Source organism: Protopterus annectens, chromosome 5.part0 (assembly GCF_019279795.1).
Source record: "Protopterus annectens isolate FY-2018-M chromosome 5.part0, PAN1.0, whole genome shotgun sequence".
In the NCBI taxonomy this organism is placed as follows: Eukaryota; Metazoa; Chordata; order Ceratodontiformes; family Protopteridae; genus Protopterus; species Protopterus annectens.
The window spans coordinates 1,713,174,040-1,713,194,658 of NC_056735.1; the positions used below are offsets into that span (position 1 = coordinate 1,713,174,040).

The window sequence follows — 20,619 nt, forward strand, 5'->3', positions numbered from 1 at the left end:
ATTTTTTTGGTTATAGAGTTTAATTGTTGCTTAGATCTGTGTTGAAACTGTTGTCTCACTGTTCTGAGAGACTGATTGGCAAATATACAGAACTGAGAATATTTTTTTGGTTTTAAAGTTTGTACTGTTAGTTTTTGCTTAGATCTCTGTTGAAACTGTTTTGTCCTGCCCACCCTCCCTATTTTTGGTTTGTAGTTTAAATTTGGTGGCTTTTGCAGTTGCCCACCCCACTGTAGATTTGATCTGGGACACTCCCCCGTCCCATCTCTTTACCACATTCTACCTAATAAACTCTTTCTGCACTTGCTTTTAGTCCTTTTTAATTTGATTGCATTTTTTAAACTGTGTTTGGTCTAATATTGCTACATACTCAAGTGTGCTGGCTTGCACTGCATGTGAATTGTTTTTTACTACTGTTTTTGCTACTTTTCTGTAAAAAAAAAAAAACTGTAAGCCTGTTTTCTACCTTTTCTGTAACTAGTGTTCCAGATACAGATTTGCTGTATCCAGGACTGTATGTAAGCTTCTGAGTCCCCCAGGCCTTTCTGTGTTGGAGGGAAGCCTTCTAGCTTATCAGTGGGAGTGGTAAACACTAGGTAACCTGTCTGCCACATAAGTAGTGGTTCTGGCCCAGAATTTGTAGTTGTTGGCCGTTTGGGCAATCTCTTCCGTCTCTCTCAACTTTCTGATTTGAAGGCCTGTATTTGCACTTGTTTCTGTCCTGTAACTCATCTAGTGCAGATGCAGTCATACAGATTCTTAGTTTTAGCACTTAAATTTGCTTGTTCATGCTCAGCACTTGTTCAGAACTTGTAAGCACTAAATAAGCTGCTAATTACTATAGCACTCTATCTTCCTCATTACCTAGAGGAAAACAGTTTTTGTACTTACTTTTCTCACTTGCTTAGAGAAAAACAGCTCTTGTACTCACTTTCCTTACTTATCTAGAGGAAAAACCCTGCAACTCTCTTTTTGTGCGGTGTTGCGCACAGAGCAGCGTCGGGCAGCACCAGTTAGTTGGGGTATACTATTCCCGGCCCCACAAAGTCTGCGCTGTAAATTTTCCCTTAGAACTAGGCAAGCCTCAACTCAAGTGCTTCAGATCAGCTGCTCCTATTGCAGCACTTGCAAAACAGAAATCAGCACTTGTCCTAATCTCCTAGACAGCACTATTATTCTCCAAATTTCCTAGACAGCACTATTATAATATAGCATAAGACCCCCGATCGTCCACAGGACTTAAGTTCAATTTACTCTTCAAAGCATGTCCAGAGGTCAGCTTCAGGTGTACTCTCCAGTTCATCTGGTGGAATTGGGAATCCTGAGGCAATGTCACAACTGCCTCATGTATACAGACAACCCTCTCCTCTTACCTCTAGACACAAACACTTGTGAGAGATGCAAATACACAGCCAGACTGGAGGCTAAGCGCTCTCAACCCATGACTGTAACAGACAGTCAAGAGGATAAGGGACACACTTGCATCACACCACCTGTCACACATGGATCTACAAAACAAGAACCGGCAAAACATACGCATAAATACACAAAAACATATTCGGAGGCACTAGGTACCAATCTGAAAAAGAAACAGTGCCCTCCAAAGCAGACAAGCAAGCAACCTGCACCCCCAAACACAAGCCAGAAAACACATAATTCACCTCAGCAGTGTGCCTCACAACAGCCCTTAAGGCAAAACACCATACCTAACACACTAGTAATAGGAGACACTATAGTAAAGCACACGGATGTTCCACTCACCAGGCTGAACAAGGAGAAGGTTACTGTCAGCTGCCTGTCGGGTGCTCGGATCTGTCACATAACACAAGCACTTAGGTCACTCCAGAACAAGTACAAGTATGACGCTGTCATTGTACATGTTGGTGTGAATGATCTAAGACGTACCTCCCTGGACTACATGAAAAGAGACATTGAGGAGCTCTCTGATCATGTAGCCCAAGCTGGTATGACCCTGACCTTGAGTAGCATACTACTTTCACCTAGAATGATACCACAATACAAAGACAAAATGATCAATTTCAACAATTGGCTAAGCTTCTGGTGTCATTCTAAGGGGGTCCAGTGTCTGTCTGCCTGGGATGACATGATAGACAAGCCTTGCTGTTTTGCCAGAGATGAGCTGCACCTGTCACACCTAGGTTTTCGAATACTGGCCAAGGCTCTTGCTGTCTCCATAGTGCCTTTTTTAGGCAAGGCTCAAAGGACAAACCAACCACCGTAACCAGCACAGGTAACCAAAACCTAAGGGTAATGCTACTCAACGCCAGAAGTCTCAACCTCAAAATGCACACACTTGAGGCTCTCCTTAGCTTGAAGAAAATCAATGTGTGTGCAGTGACGGAAACCTGGTTCAAGACTCAAGAGAGCACCCCAGCACTGCCAGGTTACAATTCATATCATACCTTCCAGCCTCAGTTACCGGATCACAGTACAAACGGCGGAGGTGTATCCATATTCGTCAAGGATACCCATATCTCCAGGTTAGTAGCTCAGCATAATGCCCCAGAGATCATCCATGCACAACTATCAGCAGGCAAAACCACATTTCAAGTCGTAGCCGGTTATAGATCACCTACCAAGATGCTCACTCTGCATTCCTTGAGACATTGGAAAATATAAAGGTCCCACCCAACACCATAGTCTTGGGTGATTTCAACTACCCTGGTATAGACTGGGCGAACTACCAATGTTCCAACTCCTATGCTCAGCGATTCATAGAATTTATAAATTCAAATGCCCTTGAACAACTAGTATGTTCCCCCATTAGAGGGGACAACATATTGGATTTAATCATCACAAATATGGGCGCCCACTGTACCACACCCATTATCACTCCCTCCTTGGTCATATCTGACCACAAACTGATAACCCTGGACATCCTCACCCCTCCACCTCCCCCAGTCAAAAAAAACATAGTCAAAAACCTTTCCAAAGCAAACTTCAAACTACTTGCATCTGAAGTGGAAAGCTTCACTATTCCCTTGCAGAAGGATAATGATATCCAGGATGCGGAATCCTACACCAAGGCACTCTATATGCACCTTCAGGATTGCATGGACCATGCTATCCCAGATAAAACCAAGACTCCTTCCTCAAGCAAGAAGAAACCAGTCTGGTGGAACCCGGCCATAAGCAAACTTTACAATAAAAGGAGGAGACTTCTACAAAAAAAAGGCCAAATCTCAAGTAGAAAAATCATCCCTGATCAACATTAGTAAGAAATTGAGGGCCCTCATCAAGTCACCTAAAGCTAATTTTGAAAAGAAAGTTGCCAAGGATGCCAAGGATAACCATAAGGCCTTCTATGGCTATGTCAAAAACCTAAATGGCAACGCTGAGGTCTGTTCTGAGCTAGTACAAAATGGAACAAAATACACTGACCCTTCTGACATTGCCAACATCTTGACTGACAGGTTCAATGAAAATTTCTCCCCCCCACCACCACCTACAGGGCCTATTACCATTCCAGGGGATTGTGTAAGTCCAATTATTACTGATACGTTGGTTAACAAGGCTCTATTTAAAGCTAAAAACACTGCCTCCATGGGACCAGATGTTGTCCCAGGCTGTGTCATACGCGAGCTCCAAAAGGAATTAACCCCGCATCTTAATACCCTGTTCAGTCTCAGCCTCTCCACAGGATATGTGCCCAGAGAATGGTGTATGGCAACGGTGGTCCTGCTACATAAGGGTGGGGCCACAAATGACCCTGGGAACTACCGACCAATAAGCCTGACCAGTCTGATCTGTAAGGCTATGGAGTGAATCATTATGGAACTCATAAATGGAGAGATTGGGAACCTCCAGTCGCTGGACCCCACACAGTTCGGCTTCGTCAAGGGCAGATCATGCCTCCTGAACCTGGTGGATTTCTTTGAGACAGTTACTTAGGCTATAGATAAGGGAAAGGAGGTACACACGGCTTACCTTGACCTTGCTAAAGCATTTGACACCATTCCCCATTCGGGTATTATTGATAAGCTCACCAGCCTGGGCATAAACCCTTACGTCACAGGATGGATCGCAAACTGGCTCTCAGACAGATCCCATAAAGTAAGAGTAGCGGGATCTATGTCTGAATCCAGACCAGTAACGAGTGGTGTGCCTCAGGGCTCTGTCCTGGGGCCCCTCCTGTTTGGCATATACTTCTCAGAAGTACAGGCATGCACGGAAGGGCTGTGGCTGACTAAGCTTGTGGGCGACTGCAGACTAGGTGCTATAATAGTGTCTCCGGCCGACATGGAGATCCTCCAGAAGGGCCTAAATGAGACTGATGCATGGTGTCAAAGCCATGGTCTCAAGATAAATGCAAAAAAATGAGTAGTAATCCCCTTTGGAAAAAACAGAGTACCCGTAAACTACAACATAGGAGGTAATCCCCTGAAATCTGAAGAAGAAATAAGGGATCTAGGGACCCAAGTAGATAGCCAGCTTTCATTTGATAACCATGTTGCTAAAGTGGTTAGAAAATCCTTCTATGTGACCCATCTGATCATGAAAGGGTTTGCATCAAGATCTAAGGATGTAATGGTGCCCCTCTACTCTTCCCTCATCAGACCCATTATTGAGTACAATGCACCAATTGGAATGTACCTGGCTAGACATCTCCAGCAGCTGGAGAGACCACAGAGGTACCTAACCAAGAGAATTACTGGCCTCAAACAGTTGCCCTATGCAGCACGATTGAAAAAGCTAAGACTGTTCTCTGTTGCATACCGCTTTCTCAGAGGCGATCTCTATCTAACGTACAGAGCCATGTCCAACCCAGAATTGTTGAACATGCTCCATCTTAGCAAAACCAAATCTGCTCGAGCTACACGCTCTAGGGATATAAACCTGAACACAACAATGAATAGAACATGCTGGAGGGATAGATTCCCTTCGCAGAGACTTCCCTTACTATGGAACAAGGTCCCGATCTACATAAGGCAGAGCCCCTCACTGTCACTCTTCAAGAGGAACCTTGAGTGGATGGGTAACAGAAAGTTCACACCGGGGATTACACCAACAGCACTACTAGATAGGGGCCAAGGGTACTAGCTGCTAGTACAGGGGTCTAGGGAACTACTAAAGGGGCAGTGAATACCGCACAACATGGCTGGGCTAATATATGCCTTCGGGCAGATAGCTCAGTACCAACCTATGAACCTATTATGATATCATATCAATGCAGTTGATTAATGGTACAGCAGAGTAAGACCTTCCCGTCATACCTGAATGTGCCAAAGGTGTGCAGACTGAATAATCATAACTATTTCTTTTTTGAAATTATATCGTCATGTGATATGCCATGGATCCAATTCTCTCTCTTTATTGACTCAACCCATCCCTTTTCTCAATTTTTTTGGGGGGGGATTATTCTATGTGGCTTAAAAATATTCTGTTGTCATACCTTTCTGCTTACAAAAACTGACATGCAGCACAGAAAGGTAGACCAGCCACTGCTGATCAGCAAAGCATCCCTCCACAAGTTGCAGCACCGATACTTCAAGCTCCCAAGCTGTCAGCTCTACTTCCACAACCCCTGCCCCATCCTCATCATATGGCTCTGCATGGCAGCTGGTGTACTGGTACCCTCCAGGAGTAGTATTAGTAAAGGTGATGATTTTGTCACCCATTAAGAGTTGACAGGGCTGGTGGAGGGTATAATGAAAAAAGGCCTTGGTGTCCGAATCAGTCGTGTTGAAAAGGTGCTTCATCACATTGCCAAGATGATTTGAGCACTGAAACAGGAAACTGAGAAAGGAGACAGTCATGACAGTTCTGAGGGTGAGGACTAGACTTTCACTGTTCTCAAGCTTGGTGTGGATCCACCTCTGATGTCCCCTATCTCCAGTCATGGTGTCCTCCAACATTTTGTGTTCATTGCCATCCTTATCTGTCTTGTTATCTGTATGTCTGCACCTGCTTCCTCACCTAACCTTCCTACCTGACATTCACATTCCTAAACATCTTTCCCAACATTCCTCTCCATTTGGAAGTAAAAAATGTAAAAAAATTGGCATCCATCCCACAAAAAAATAATGACCCATACATAGCTCTCCATTTCACCGATGTATTTTGTTGACACACTTGATTTGATACAATTGACTCTACAACATGTTTCTGTTGTTGTCACCTACCCTTGGCATGGTGACAGTCCAAATTCAGCAAATTCTGGCTACACTTCTAAATTTATGCTGTAATGAAGTGGATAGCTATGGTTCTCTCCCACTACCTTACTGCAAATTCCTCTGTTCTTTCCCCTGTGTCCTCCCGTCTGCTTGCCCCACATTTCATCACTTTCCTGTGAACCACATTTTCACACATTTAATCTAGTGAAAAAATAGAATCACATACAACACATACAGCCAGAAATGGCCCATAAGAAAGCCTTCAGTTCCTGTTCTCAGCCTTTGCACTGAGTTTAGCATCATGCAGCAATGCAGATCACTGTGAATGGCTTTTCATGCCATATGGCAAAACCTGGTCAGTTGTTGCCATCACCTGCAGTAGTCTATTCCCTTGTGCAAAGGTGCTTAAATAAGCTGCATTTTCAGAATAAAGAGTAAAGGAAGTCATTGGCAACCATTACTTTAACAGTTGCTTGATTATTGGATGTTGCTAAGTATAACATCCATTGTAGAGTGCTCGCATAAATCTGTTGTCTGAAGATTCATTTTGACCATATCATCAAGGGTTTGATTCCAGATGTATGTCATAGTATTTCTTACTGTGATGTTGTACTTCTATGATATGTTTCATGACACATATGTTACATTTATCCAGTTAAGCATTTGCCACCACATCCATGACCATTAGGAAGACTAAGTAAACTACCCTTATTCTACTTATGTCTTTATAAGGTTTTGCCTCTCCTACATCTTCCTGATCCCCAGAGCCATCACTTACTGAAACAGCGCATGACTGATGAATACTGAGGACACACCATAAAAATGTGCATTAATGACCCATAACACCACCTTTTCATATGTGTCTGTATATCTATCTTTGTCTTCACTCCTCGTGTCTTGCCCTTTTGTATTGTTGACTATTCATTAGGCTGATGGATGTAAATGTCATGTTATGGCATTTTCCATTTGCCATTACTTCGCTGAAGAATAAAACCTACATCTTCCATTGGCTGAGTAGGTTATCACTGTCCCTTTAAAGGTGTCATTTTGACATATGTGAAGTAGGATTTCCTTGGTAGGGTGTAGAGATAATAATGAAGTTTCTAAACTTAACTTTTCATCTTGACAATGGTTTGGAATCCAACACTAGGTGAAACTCTTATTGCCTGTTTTTGTAAGTGTTTTTCTTGTTGAATGTGTTGCCTATGTATCCATCTAACCCCATTCTGTTATAACAGTTGTAGTCCTCAGCATTTGTGCAAAGTTTGGCAGTGAGCAACTGTAGTATGTGACTTTAAAAGGCATTTCAAGCGTTATTGCAAAATGCCATGAGCGTTTGCCTTACACAGCATTGTACACCCAATTAACTTATGATTTTTCTTGAAGCATGTCTTGTATGTACTAGGTATGAAAGATTATTTCAGTAGGTATTCCAAAACAGCGCTGATGTCATCCTCTATAAAGTGCCTTCTCACCCTATAAAAGTCAGACTTTTGCAGTGGCACTTGTATTAAGTACTGTGCCCTCTGCGTTGTGTAGCTAGATCTAATCTCACAACAGTCAGCTTGTGTGTGTGATGGTGGGGCCATTGCATCACAGGAGGATTAATTCAACAAATGTCATTTGACTCCCCTCATGAGAAACATTTACATGGTCAGATTAATCCCACATCTCTTTTTCACTCTGTCCACAAACGTATCCTGTCTGCAATATATTAATGAGATTATGATTTCAGTCATGCACTCTCACACCACTAAAATCCAACCTCTCCTGTGGCACATACATGTAATGCACTTGTGTATAGACTGATTAAATTGACAGGTGGAGAGTTCAAATACAGCAGTAAGTCTCTCCTGATTGTGTGTGAATGTAAATGGAAGCAGGAGTGTATTCCATCGATGACTTACTATCCACAGCGTTTAGAAGTCTACATAGCTGAAGATGTCATTTTTGCACACACGTCTTAAGCATGACACAGCTGATGCCATCTTTTCAACGATGCTATGTGTCTTACATATAATCGCAGTTCTCCTGTGGTGCGAGCATATAATACACTGGAGTTTGAATACAGGAGTGACAGTCATCTGTGTTTCTTCCTCTTAATGTGCAGAACAGATTGCAAATACATATATGAGGTATATCTATACAGTGTGCTTGTGCTGTGCAACCATTTTGTATTGAAAACATGAAGGTAATACACAATGGTGATGTCATCCATTGAGATGTGCAGTGTCACAGTCATCAGATAAATCTGTATTTGCTCTTTTGTTTCAGCAAACCTTCATAAGCCTGTGATATTAGCCATATAGCACAGATTCTGACATTACTGCTTACACTCAGAGTACATGTTGTTAACAGTGTTGTCATCCACATGTGCTAAGTTCACATGTTGGTGTTGATTCCTCTTACAAGTGTTTATTGTACATTTCCTTTGAAAAGGCTGTATTGAAGACTGATGTTATCATTTTAATAGATTGACATTCCATCACAGTTGTAATGAAGCACCTTGTCAGGACTGAGGACATGAGATGAGGTAATGTGTGTTGTTGCCTAAGTAAGGCATGTTTTCCAATATGGAATCATGTCCACATTGGACATTATTGTTGTTCTGCTGTCACAGTGACAAACGCAGGGCGCTACAGGTGTGTTTGGGTATACGTAACATCAGGCAATGTTGTTTGACATACCACAAGAGACTTTCTGAGTAATTACAGGGACACATATTCCATGATTCATATCAAAGATGTAATGCTTTCACAAAACCACATAAATAACAATTGGCGATGCACTTATATCATGGCAATTCACTGATCCCACTATGGTGTTGATTTTATCAGTGCTTAGACAAGTGTTCCAAACCAGCACTGAGTGACTGTAAGCATTCGTGTCCTTAACTGTTCTGCATGAAAGACAACCCCCCAATTGTACTTTGTACGTATAAAGTGGTGGAAGCCTCCCCCATCAATTTTAGAAGATAAAAATTATGGGCAAATACAGTACAGCTGATTGAATGACTTCACATGGGTGGAGTTCAATAGCTGTGATCACAGTTCTACTGCAGCGAATATGGTTAATAGCCATTTTGTTATTTGGAGGAGTTTTACAGCTTTATGTTCAATTGTAGAATAGGGCTTCATTTTGTGTGAATGTATTGATGTCACACAACAATCATTACATTACTTCTGTCTTATCCCTTGATATGTTGCATGAACACATGTGAACATAGCTTTGGATTTCATGGCAGTAGACATTTGTTCTGACAATGTCCTAGTGAGAGTGCTACTTTGGCACATACATTGAGTCCTGTGGTATACACGAATGTGCTCCAGTTCTTGGGTGGTATGTTTACCGACATGCAGAGAAACCTTCCTTGACCACAGAACATTGATATAGGACTGATCACAATTGTGTGTACATGAGCATACTCATTTAATTGCCACCAGTCTGACAAACTGATATGACATTCATTTTCAGGGATCCTTTCTTAATTGACATGTTAATTTCATTTGATTGTCACACTACCCATTGCTACCTCCTGTGGCAGATGCCGATAACACACAGCTCTAGGGAATACATTGCATCATAATGTGGTGTTTGCATCTCTTCTTATCTGTTGACACAATAACTGTGTTAGGCAGGAGTGCTTTATGCAAGAGTATTACGTACATCAGACTTTGCACCCACATTTGTATCACCACACATACCTGCATATGGGATGCATAACCATTAGAATATTGTGGTAAATAATTTCCTTCAAGGGTTATCCTCCTCATACATGTGTTAGGCCTATTTCTGTAGTATACACAGTCAATACACAGGTCAGTATTTACATTGATGTGATGGGTTCAATACTTGCAAAAGGAGATTGTGACTTCTAAGCCATTCCTATTTTCCAACATGTTATAATGACAAAATGCATGCTGTACAAATATCACATAATGTATGTAATGTCATTGCAAACTGTCATCTCAACACAGCATGTCAATGACATTCATATATCATGTAATTCGTCTTTATTACAATGTGAAATTGTATAACTGTCATGTCCTATAATATCATATCTGCTTTTGTTTACCTACATTTGCTCAAGAAGTGTGACCACCATTAATTATACTGACATACATATTGCAAAATTTTTATTATTAGAAAATTGTCTTTGTGACATAAGCACTTTCACATCAGTTATCTTACTAGAATTTGAACATTTACCCTCCCCTCTTACATATTTCTGTGTGCATCTCTTTGATTCCTGTGCACATAGTTCTCCTGTCTGGGATGCAGTATGTAACACTTTTTGATGGATTAGAGATCTTGAGCTTGTTCACTAAAGTTATGAACTTATGTTTAACAATTCTGTAATCATGTATGTATGCATTCATGAAGGGTCCTTTATGTAAACAATCCTGTAATCATGTCCATGTGCATTCATGAAGGATCCTTTATGTAAACAATCCTGTAATCATGTATGTGTGTATTCATGAAGGATCCTTTATGTAAGCAATCCTGTAATCCTGTCTGTGTGTATTCCTGAAGGATCCCTTGTGTAAACACTCCTGTAATCATGTCTGTGTGCATGCATGAAGGATCCTTTGTGTAAACAATAATGTGATCATGACTGTGTGGAGTCATGAAGGATCTCTTGTGTAAAACAATCCTGTAATCTTGTCTATGTGCATTCATGGAGGATCCCTTGTGTAAACAATCCTGTAATCTTGTATATGTGCATTCATGAAGGATCCTTTTTGTAAACAATGCTGTGATCTTGACTGTGTGCATTCATGATGGATCCCTTATGTAAACAATCCCATAATTGTGTCTGTGTGCATTCATGAAGGATCCTTTGTGTAAACAATCCTGTAATCATGTCTGTGTGCATTTATGACGGATCCTTTTTGTAAACAATCCTGCAATCTTGTCTGTGTGCATTCATGAAGGATTCTTTCTGTCTTTGTACCAGACCTTGCTATAAATATGCTGTACGGATAAGTATCCTACACTTCACTATTTTTAGCAAGCATGCTAAGCTATTATTAATTTGGGCACACTAAATGGGCAGTTCCACAGTACCATTACCATTGTAAAATGTGATTGTGGTTACAAAGGCCTTTCCCCAACTGTAAGTGGACAAGACAGAAAGCATTATATTGATATCCTAAGTGACATAAGAAAAGTAAGAGGCACTTAACAGCACCTCTCCGGCATCTTCTGTCACTTATTAGCTGGTTGCCCACTCATTTAGGTCCTAGATGAGTCCAAATCTTTTTCATGAGAAACAGCTTTCTGACAGCATCTACTAATCAGTGTATAAGCAGCACACTATGAAATTCTTACATGGTTCAAACATGATAGAAATTTAGATATATGCACAGTCTCTTTCTCTTTATTATTCACCTTTGGTGACTCCTTATGCTTCACTTCTTTCCCTGCTCATTTGTTTTCTAGGGGCTTCATTCTTTGTCTAATCCTGTTGCCATTGCTCTTGTGTTAATTCTTGTTTACCAACTTTTAGCCCTTCCATTGCTTATCATTTTCTTCCTCCATCTTCTATTCATTGTGCAAACAATAGCTGTCTCAGACCAGTGCAGCTAATTAAAATATATGTAGACTAGTACTGGCATATTAACTTTTCACCTACTTCTGTTTAAGTATAACTCTTTATTGCTGGATGTTAGCTTTATGAATCTACATATTTAGGTCTTTCTCATTTTGTATTTTCCCATTCTGATTTTGATGGAAATGTAATTCTGAGACAATTGAATGTTTTTAATTAATTGATTGATTTCAAAGTCATGTGAGCATTTAAAAGGTATTTAAAGGTGGGTTTATGTGTCTTGTGTTATTCTGAAGGCGTTCTGTTATATTAGATGAACATGCTAAAATAAACTGTAAATTCATCTACTGACCTTTGTGGTGCTTTTGGTTTGACAATTGAATGTTGATTGATTTGTTGTGAATGCTTTGGTACATAAATCTGCATCCTCTAGGCTTGGTTAAAAAAATAATTGTTTTGGTCTGTGAGCAGTTACAAAAATGGTGAGATATTATGCAAGGAGAGTAGGTCTCACCACTCAGTGCATTCAGAGATGAATATTCACCCAAAGTTTCAGTGACCCAGGCTCAGTTAGTGGTTCTGGCACCAAAGGAGCTGAGGAGGGAATGAAGAGAAGTGAATTGACAGGACACACTCGACTGTCTCTGAGGGAAGGTTTATGGGATGTGTGCTGGGGAGGCATGTAGCTACCATGTCACCAGTGTTACCAGTGTGGATAGCAGTCTACGTACCAGGGAGTAGCTGGTTGGGGATGCTGATGAGGTGATGGACTACTGTGGAGGTGGGGCATAGCGTTGGCTTCCCCATTGCATGCTTCTTGTAAGAATGGGACTTACAGGCATGTCATCACAGAGGTGGGACATTCACCTCTTGAAGTCCATACAGCCACCACCAGCATGATGCTGTTCTCTTCCTGGACAGTTGAACGTTCCTCCAGGGGAATGAACTAATCAATTGAGTGTTAAGGGAAGAGAAGTGGTGGTCAGCAAAGACTAGCCAGGAAGGCAAAAAAGTAAGACAAAAAATGTTTGCAAAAAAAAAAAAAATCATGATCTGCAATCTACCAAAAAAACCCCAGAAACGGCCAGACAAGGTGTAATGAAAAAACAACTAAATACCAAAAAAACTCCAAACAGGCACGAGGTAGACTGTTATTTTTAGTGTAGTCAAACTTTAATAGTCGCTATTCATCACATCAGACCTTATCTGCAATCTGCTTAGCCCTGCTTATCTCCACACGTGAATTAGTGCAAAAATGCTTGAGATGTTTCTTCTGCATTTGTTTGCATTCAATAATTCCTGATTTTCTTCCAATATTGATTTGAGTTTTCTCTAAAACAAATGGTTAAATTACTTCCTTCTAAACTGAGTCATTTGACTTTTAATATGTAAACACCTGTTTTTTGTATTTCTAAAGAATAAAAATCAAAGCAAAATGTTGACTGATGATTCTCAAACTTCTAACCGAGACAAATATGGGAATATGCTAAACTATCTACTGCAGGAAAAACTCCAGTCCCCCACAGAATGCAGCTTCCATCCCTCCCATAGTACTGATGCTGCACGTCTAACCTTTATAGATGCTGTTGATAAAGCTTGAGATAACCAGTCTTCTCCTTATTTCTAGACTTGTCTAAAGCCTGTAACACAGCTTGTCACAGCAAATGTTTACTTCAGATGTTCTCACTAGGCCTATCTCCGTGCACTCTTCTATGGTTTAAAAGCTTTTTGTCCAATGGGTATCAGTCAGTAAAATGGCACTCCATGCTCTCTCTTTACCTCCCATTCACCACCAGTGTACCACCAGGCTCTATTCTTGGTCCCCTTCTCTTTAATATACTCACCAACAGTCTCCACACAGCCACAAAGCAGTCCTCTCTAATACAGTATGCATCCCTAATACAATACAATATGCAGATAACTCCAGACTTACATGCATGTTAGACAACCTGGCACATCTCCAAAAAAATACTCAGAAAGTTTTAACAGCCAATGAAACATGGCTTTGTAACTTAAAATGCACGCTCAACCCTCACCAAAACACAAATTACTTATTTTTCTCTCCAAATTCCTCTGTCATGAAAAAAATAAAATGTAAAATTCTCTCTCGTAATAGTACAGCTACTGAAGTCATAATAATGGATGATAATCTTAAATTCAACCTGCATATATAAAATTGTATAAAAAAAAAAATCACCAAAAACTATACCATGTTGCTAAGACCTGGAACTCCTTACCTGTATCCATCAGGTCAATACCCTTCCCTCTAGTTCTTTAAAACAATTCTGAAAGACTTCCTAGCCAAAATCTGGATCTGTCCATGCTCATCCCCAGGATAAACTATACCCCTAAATATGAACAGGTACCTACCTATCCATGCCTTACACATCCTTCTTCACTACTTCCTTACTTCAATCAGCTTTTCAACAGTGACTATCTAAATATGCAATAACCCTGTTATTTTGTCCTACTTCATATTGTCATTTCTGTTTGTATTATACTCACTTAACTTTAATTTCTCTAAACTGGCTAAAATGTATCTAAATATTTAATTATTGTCATATAAGTTTTATGTATTATTGACCAATGTTTTCACATTATGTCTAATTTGCTATAACTGTTTAAACTGTAGATTGTTTTACTGTTTTTATTGTATTATTTTTGAAGATTGTGAAATTATTGTTCTTAAAATATTTTTATAATACTTTGCAGCTTTTCTTCCCAGGCCTCCTCTGAAAACGGATATGTACCCATTTGGACTTTCTTGGTAATCAAGTGTCACTAAGCAATAAATAATTATAAATAATATTTATTTCTTATAAGCCAGGCTGTTTTATCTGTTACTCTGTCATGCAGTTATGTAAATAGTTTCCTTTGCTTTTCTGCCTGCTTAAAAGTATTATCACTGAGAATAAAAGCAAGCATCTGTAAGTTCAGGTACTGATTTTTTTTAGTTTAGCTTTTCAGTCTTTTTAGTTCATTATTAAAAAAAGTCTGACACTGAAATCAATCACCTGAGTTTCTATTTCTTATTGTACTCAAATGCAAACTATATGCCGGCACTTCTTCTAGATTTATAAATTCCACCGGAATGTTCAAGCACAGTAAAGAAAATTAGGTTATTTCTCATGCAAAAAGTTTATTTTTTCCTGTATCTGTACATTCCAAAGAAGTTAATATACCTGGCTGATATTCTGATGACTATTGTGTGTCGCTTCTGTTGTTTGAGTGAGATACAGTTAGCTGATCTGGACTAGCAGACTCTTGCATTAATCTTTTTTTTAATCTTGTCTTGGAATGAAATTTAGCTGGCCTTCTAGAAATAAATGCTTGGTGCAAGTTAAATTGAATTAAAAAAAATCATCTATGTATTTATCCATTAGATGAGAGCAAGTGAATCCATTCAAAATACCCCCTGCATCTATGACACTGGAAAATTACTAATACAATGGATACACTGTGGAGTTTATATATGCTATTACATTTCATATTCAGAAAAAATATGTAATACAAGAATTTAGAACTGCATAAATGACTGTTTAGAATTAATGCTGTTACGTTTCTGCCAGGTAGGGGTTAATGGTGATCCTTTCACTGATAGAGCCTTTCATTAGCTCTTCTTATTCTGAATTATTTAACAGAGTGATGATTAATATCTGTGAAATGCTTTTATCTTAAATGTTCTAAAGGGCATTCAGAACCAGTGCAACGCTGTTTGATACAGTCATAGTATGGATTCAGAGCATTAAACACTCATTAAGGTGCCCAAACTTGAATACAATCTCAGGTAAGTACGCCAGTAAATGTGGCTTTGAATTGTATGTCATTTATAATGCCAGGTTTTCAGAAATACAAGATATTTACTTCTGACTTGAGGTAACAATGCAACATACTTGGTTAGGCTTAAAACATTTCTTGATCTGCCCAATTTAAAATTCAGATAAGGTGTGAAATTTCCTCATCATGCATAGATCTCATCTCATGTGTCCTATAGATATTGTAAATTATGATATATCATTTATTTGTAGCCAGCTGGGGCATAAATGTTAAGGAAAAGTGTATGTACATCAGAATTCCACATGCTAATTCAAATACTTTTTCTGTTACAAAAACAGGTACAAACTTCAGTCGTCTGTGCTGGAATGATGCAAAAAACATTTAACACAAATGCATTTAAATTGGCTTTATCTTTTTGACTGAGATGAATGTGTTGCATAAAGCACCACCCAAACTAAATATGTGCATTTAGTGTGTTTCTTATGAGAGTCTTGCCAGAGTTTATAATATCCACTATTAGGACAAAAACACAGATGCTTATTATTTATTTAGCTAGTGTATCATATACCCCTAATATATCACTATGGTAGAGATTCATATGGATATAATGAAATGTGTAAAACTGCATAATACTATATAAAATGGAGCGATATGACAGTTCATTAAAGTTGTAATTGAAAGACCACCATTGCACGTTATTCTGCAAGGTAATAATAGGACTGTGCGATGGAGCGTAGGAAGAGTTTAAGAAAGGTAAAGAGTAACAGTACAATATAAATGAGGTTGTTGTTATGCTGTATGTAATTGTTGAGGTCAGTAAAATGCTGTGATACCTATTGTTTTGGAAGGTAAACATTAAAAAAGGTATAAAAACAAAAAAATGAAAAAATAATGCATAGCATAATGAAAAGCTTATATACCCTGTGTAGGATGACCAGAAGGAATGAGGTGGGAGCAAGTACCATACACTCAGCTATGCCACACTAATTTGTTTTGACTGACCACAAGATTTAGATATTAGGTTATGCTGGATATCAAATGTGACATGTGCCGTGAAGCTGTCCCACTAGCTGCACTGCGTGGATTGTGTATCCATTTGGAGATCTAAGCGACAGTGGCCCTGTACATCCCAGGCATAGGTATGTTCCAGTAGTTGTAGATGATGCACTGTGTACACTCCAGTCATCTGTACAGGGGATATGTGCCATGTGGGGGATTATGTAATAATACCCAATGGCCAAAGGAAGGTTGGACCACCCTACAAGTTTTGCATATGATAGTAGGTCATGCAACGATGTTGATACCTAAAGATAATGTATCAGATCTGAGTCTGAGTAAGACTTTAATACTAGAAAAATTGGTGAGGAAAGAAGGGAAATGAAGAGATATTATCTTATAATCTCTCCTTGGAGAGAGATTGATAGTTCTGTATCAGGAGAAGGTTTCCCACTTATACATCCTGCTGGTGACACTGGCCTAGTTACAATTATTTGCCCTTAGAGGAAGCAGGGTTACCTGAATACTTTTGTCACCCATGGTAGTAAGTGAAGTCCTGTGCTCCACCTACTGCATGCCTAACAGTGAGGAGTTTGTTGAACTATCCAAGCAGTAAGGGCTTAAAGCAAAAATTTCCCTTATATGTTTGATCCAGGTGGGGATTGCAATGATTGGAGACTGTGAATATGGTAACAGGTATGGAGACCAAAAGAAAAAAAGGTCTTCTCATGGTGCCAGGCACAATAGATGGCAAATTATGGAATGGCATACATGAGTAGGAAGGGGTTCCTCTCCATCAGTTGCCATCTGGCATGCCATATGGAAGACATCATCAAGGATGTTTACAAGAAGCAACCCAGGAGTGATCATGATGCCTGTATTTTCAGATAAACAGCAGGTGCTGGGTATTCAGTCAAGAGGCATATTTCACTGGTGAGTATGTGTGCCACATAGGACACATGTAAAAACTGGTATGTTGATGTTCTGTCAGTAGGAAACTACCAGCAACTAAATACTGCACTATCTGCATCCCAGAGGTGATGGTGCTTATCCCACACAGACTTCAGTGATGACCTTTATCATTTATACCCAAGAGTTTGCTGAGAAGAGGAACAGCTGGACCATAAGCAATACCTTCGTGGTGGTGAAGACAGTATTTGGCATCTTTAAATGGAGTTTCAGGAGCCTGGATGCCTCAGGGATTGTGACACAGTTCTCTTCAGAACTATATATTTATGGCATGTGGCATGATGTACAATGTGCAGCTGCAACTAAAGTGGACAGCTGGTCAACATATGGATGGCATAGCACAGAAGAACACTGAAGCAAAAGAAGCACCACTACCATTACTATGGCTTTTCCACAATGGATACAGCATATACAGACAGTGGCATGTATTTATCTTCTTGTGGATAAGTATGCATTATGGCATATAACAAATGTGTACATTTTGCATGTTACAGCAGTACTCTCCAGTGTGCCCAGCAGTACTGGAGTAAAGTGCTGTACAAACATGTATCAATGCCATGGGTAAGCTACAGCAGAGTGTAATCTCTGTGGGGCATATGTAATGTGTAACACAGAAGTTCTAGCCATACATATCTGATTCATGGAGCCAACGGTTACTAGGGAATTAAGCAGTGTGCTACTGAAATGGGTAGTTGAAGAAGACTGTCCTGGAAACTGACATGAGGAGATTCTTCTATGTGGACCAGACTTAATTTTATATACAGGACTGAAGTGCATGTCATTGTAATTCAAAATACCGTATGCAAAAGGCTGAAACTGAAAATACCTAAACCACAATATTCCAAGAAATGCTGAATTCGAGGCTGTAAACAAGTTTGAAGAACGCAATCTTCATTGTATATGCAAGGAGAGCAAACTTCCTGTACCTGACATCCTTGTACACCTCTACTTAGTTATCATCTCAATTTAAAGTCAAACAGCCTTAGAGATTTGCGTGGATATGTGGCTAAACTAAGAAACTAGTTATATAAAAAAAAAAGTTATAACAAAAAAAAAGTTCCCCCTCCCCCTACATGGGGGCAGGGGCTCTGACCTCTACACCACTGAATCTCTAAATATGCTGAATGCAAGACTGCAAAACACTGGGGTAAGAGGAGACTTCCTTACTCCCACTGTTCTGCCATCTTTCTAAGTTTAATATCTACTAGTTGATGAAACATAGGAATCAGTGAAACTGGTTTTGATTATTGTCCGTCTCTTCCTTCCCTACTTTTTCCTCAGAAAACAAATACATTATTAATCATTTTTGTACATAATGTAAATATAGCCCTGTTAAAACAACCTCTTGAAATTCTTATGTGCACTCATACTAACTTGAAACATATCTACTTGTTATGGTATGCACTTGCTCACATCACATGACAAAGTAAATATCTTGAAATGGCAATTTAAATTGGATTTAACTTTACTTGGGTCATACTGAAGGGCACCCTTCTATTATTTCTTTTATTTTAGAAAATTTGAAAAGCCACTTTTTTTTCACTTGAGCTCTGCTTGCAATGGTCAGACTTGTCAGACTCGATCAGTCCACTATTACATTATAAACAAATAACAAATGAAAGAAATAAAAGAAATATAATAAAATGATGTCTGTTTCATTGCAACAGAGATTAATGAACAGCAAGGAACCTGAAACCAAATATTTCATAAATTTCTAAGTCTGAGCAAGCTCCAGTTAAGAGTTCAAGGTAAGAATAATTAAAAAGCAGGGGGTGTGCTTGGGGGTCTAGCCACTCACATAGGAAAATACGGGAGCTTGGCTCCTTGTGGAAACTTAAGCCAGTGTTCATAGTCAGTTATGTAAATGTGCTGAGGCAAACTGCAATGTTCGTGGACAACTGCGTTAAAGATGCAATTCATAGAGGCCATTTACGCAAATGCACAATGACCTTGAATGTGCTTATACAAATGTTGAAATAAGATGGAAGTGAGGAGTGATGTAAATCTTCATATACTAATGAAGTATATTTTATACCATTTCTGATTCACAGTCAGATATTCCCACTTTTCTGCGCAGGTTGCAGATGCGCTATATAAAGAGAAGTCTCAAAAAATCTATCAGAGCAGTAATCAGCAAAAATGCTATGACTTGCTGTGAGCTTTGTTATTTCTATATCTGAGTTACTTGTCTTGGCTGGGCCAAAAACACCTACATCCAGTGGCACTTGCCATCTAAGAAGGTAAAAATATAAGCAAAGGATTACTCATTATAACTTTGTTAATCAGGAAACCCTTAATAGGTTTGGAGTGGACAGGGCCCTTATAAGGGTCTTAGTGGGTATGTTTGACCCCCATAGGAATGCGTGGACTTCCTTTCCCTGTGGACATAAAAGTATGTATAGTCCTCATTTCCAGAGACAGTCTGTGGACATTATGGAGATTTCACAGGATTCTGCCTTGAGGATACTACAGCATTTCCTGGATGTACTCTTGGCACATGTGGATCAGTACATTTATTTCCTGGTGTCTTCTCATGAACAAGCCAAGATTATGCATGCCTTTTATGGGCTGGCATGTCTCCCTGAGGTACTTGGTGCTATAGATTGCAACCATGTTGCAATTAGGGCCCCTCCTGGTCTACAGAGGAGGAGTAACACAATAGGAAGGGTTATCATTCCATCAATTGACAGGTAGTGTGTAATGCATGGAGGTGCATCACCAACATCTCTGCCCAGTATCCTGGCAAGTGCACATAATCCCCATATTTGGCACACTAGCTCACTCTACCACCTCTTCCTTGGTGGTAAGTGAAAAAATATTTTTGTTATATTGTATTTAAGTAATTATTCATGTTAAAATGTATTGCTGAATACTAATGTTTTTTTTGTCTCCCTCCCCTTTTTCCTATTTTTTTCCAGGTGATGTTGGATATCCACTGGAGCCATGTCTCATGACACCAGTAAGAAATCTAAGTGGAGTTGCAGAGGAGACATATAACATATCCCTCTCCCAGACCTGTAGTGTCATTGAGAGGATCTTTGGCCTCTGGAAGACCTTTTTCTTTTGCGTGGATGAGTCTGAGGTTGCCCTTTAGTATGACTCAGCTACTGCATGCAGGATGCTTACTGCATGTTGCATTCTGCATACCATGGTCATGCACCAGTCTGGAGGTTAAGTGACCCATGCTGTTAC

At 39.6% G+C, this 20,619-nt stretch overlaps 1 long non-coding RNA gene across 1 annotated transcript in view; it reads left to right on the forward strand.

The window, feature by feature from the left end:
• Window positions 1-20,619, forward strand: part of LOC122801851 — a 635,962-nt gene that overhangs the window by 571,963 nt on the left and 43,380 nt on the right. The window lies entirely within an intron of this gene.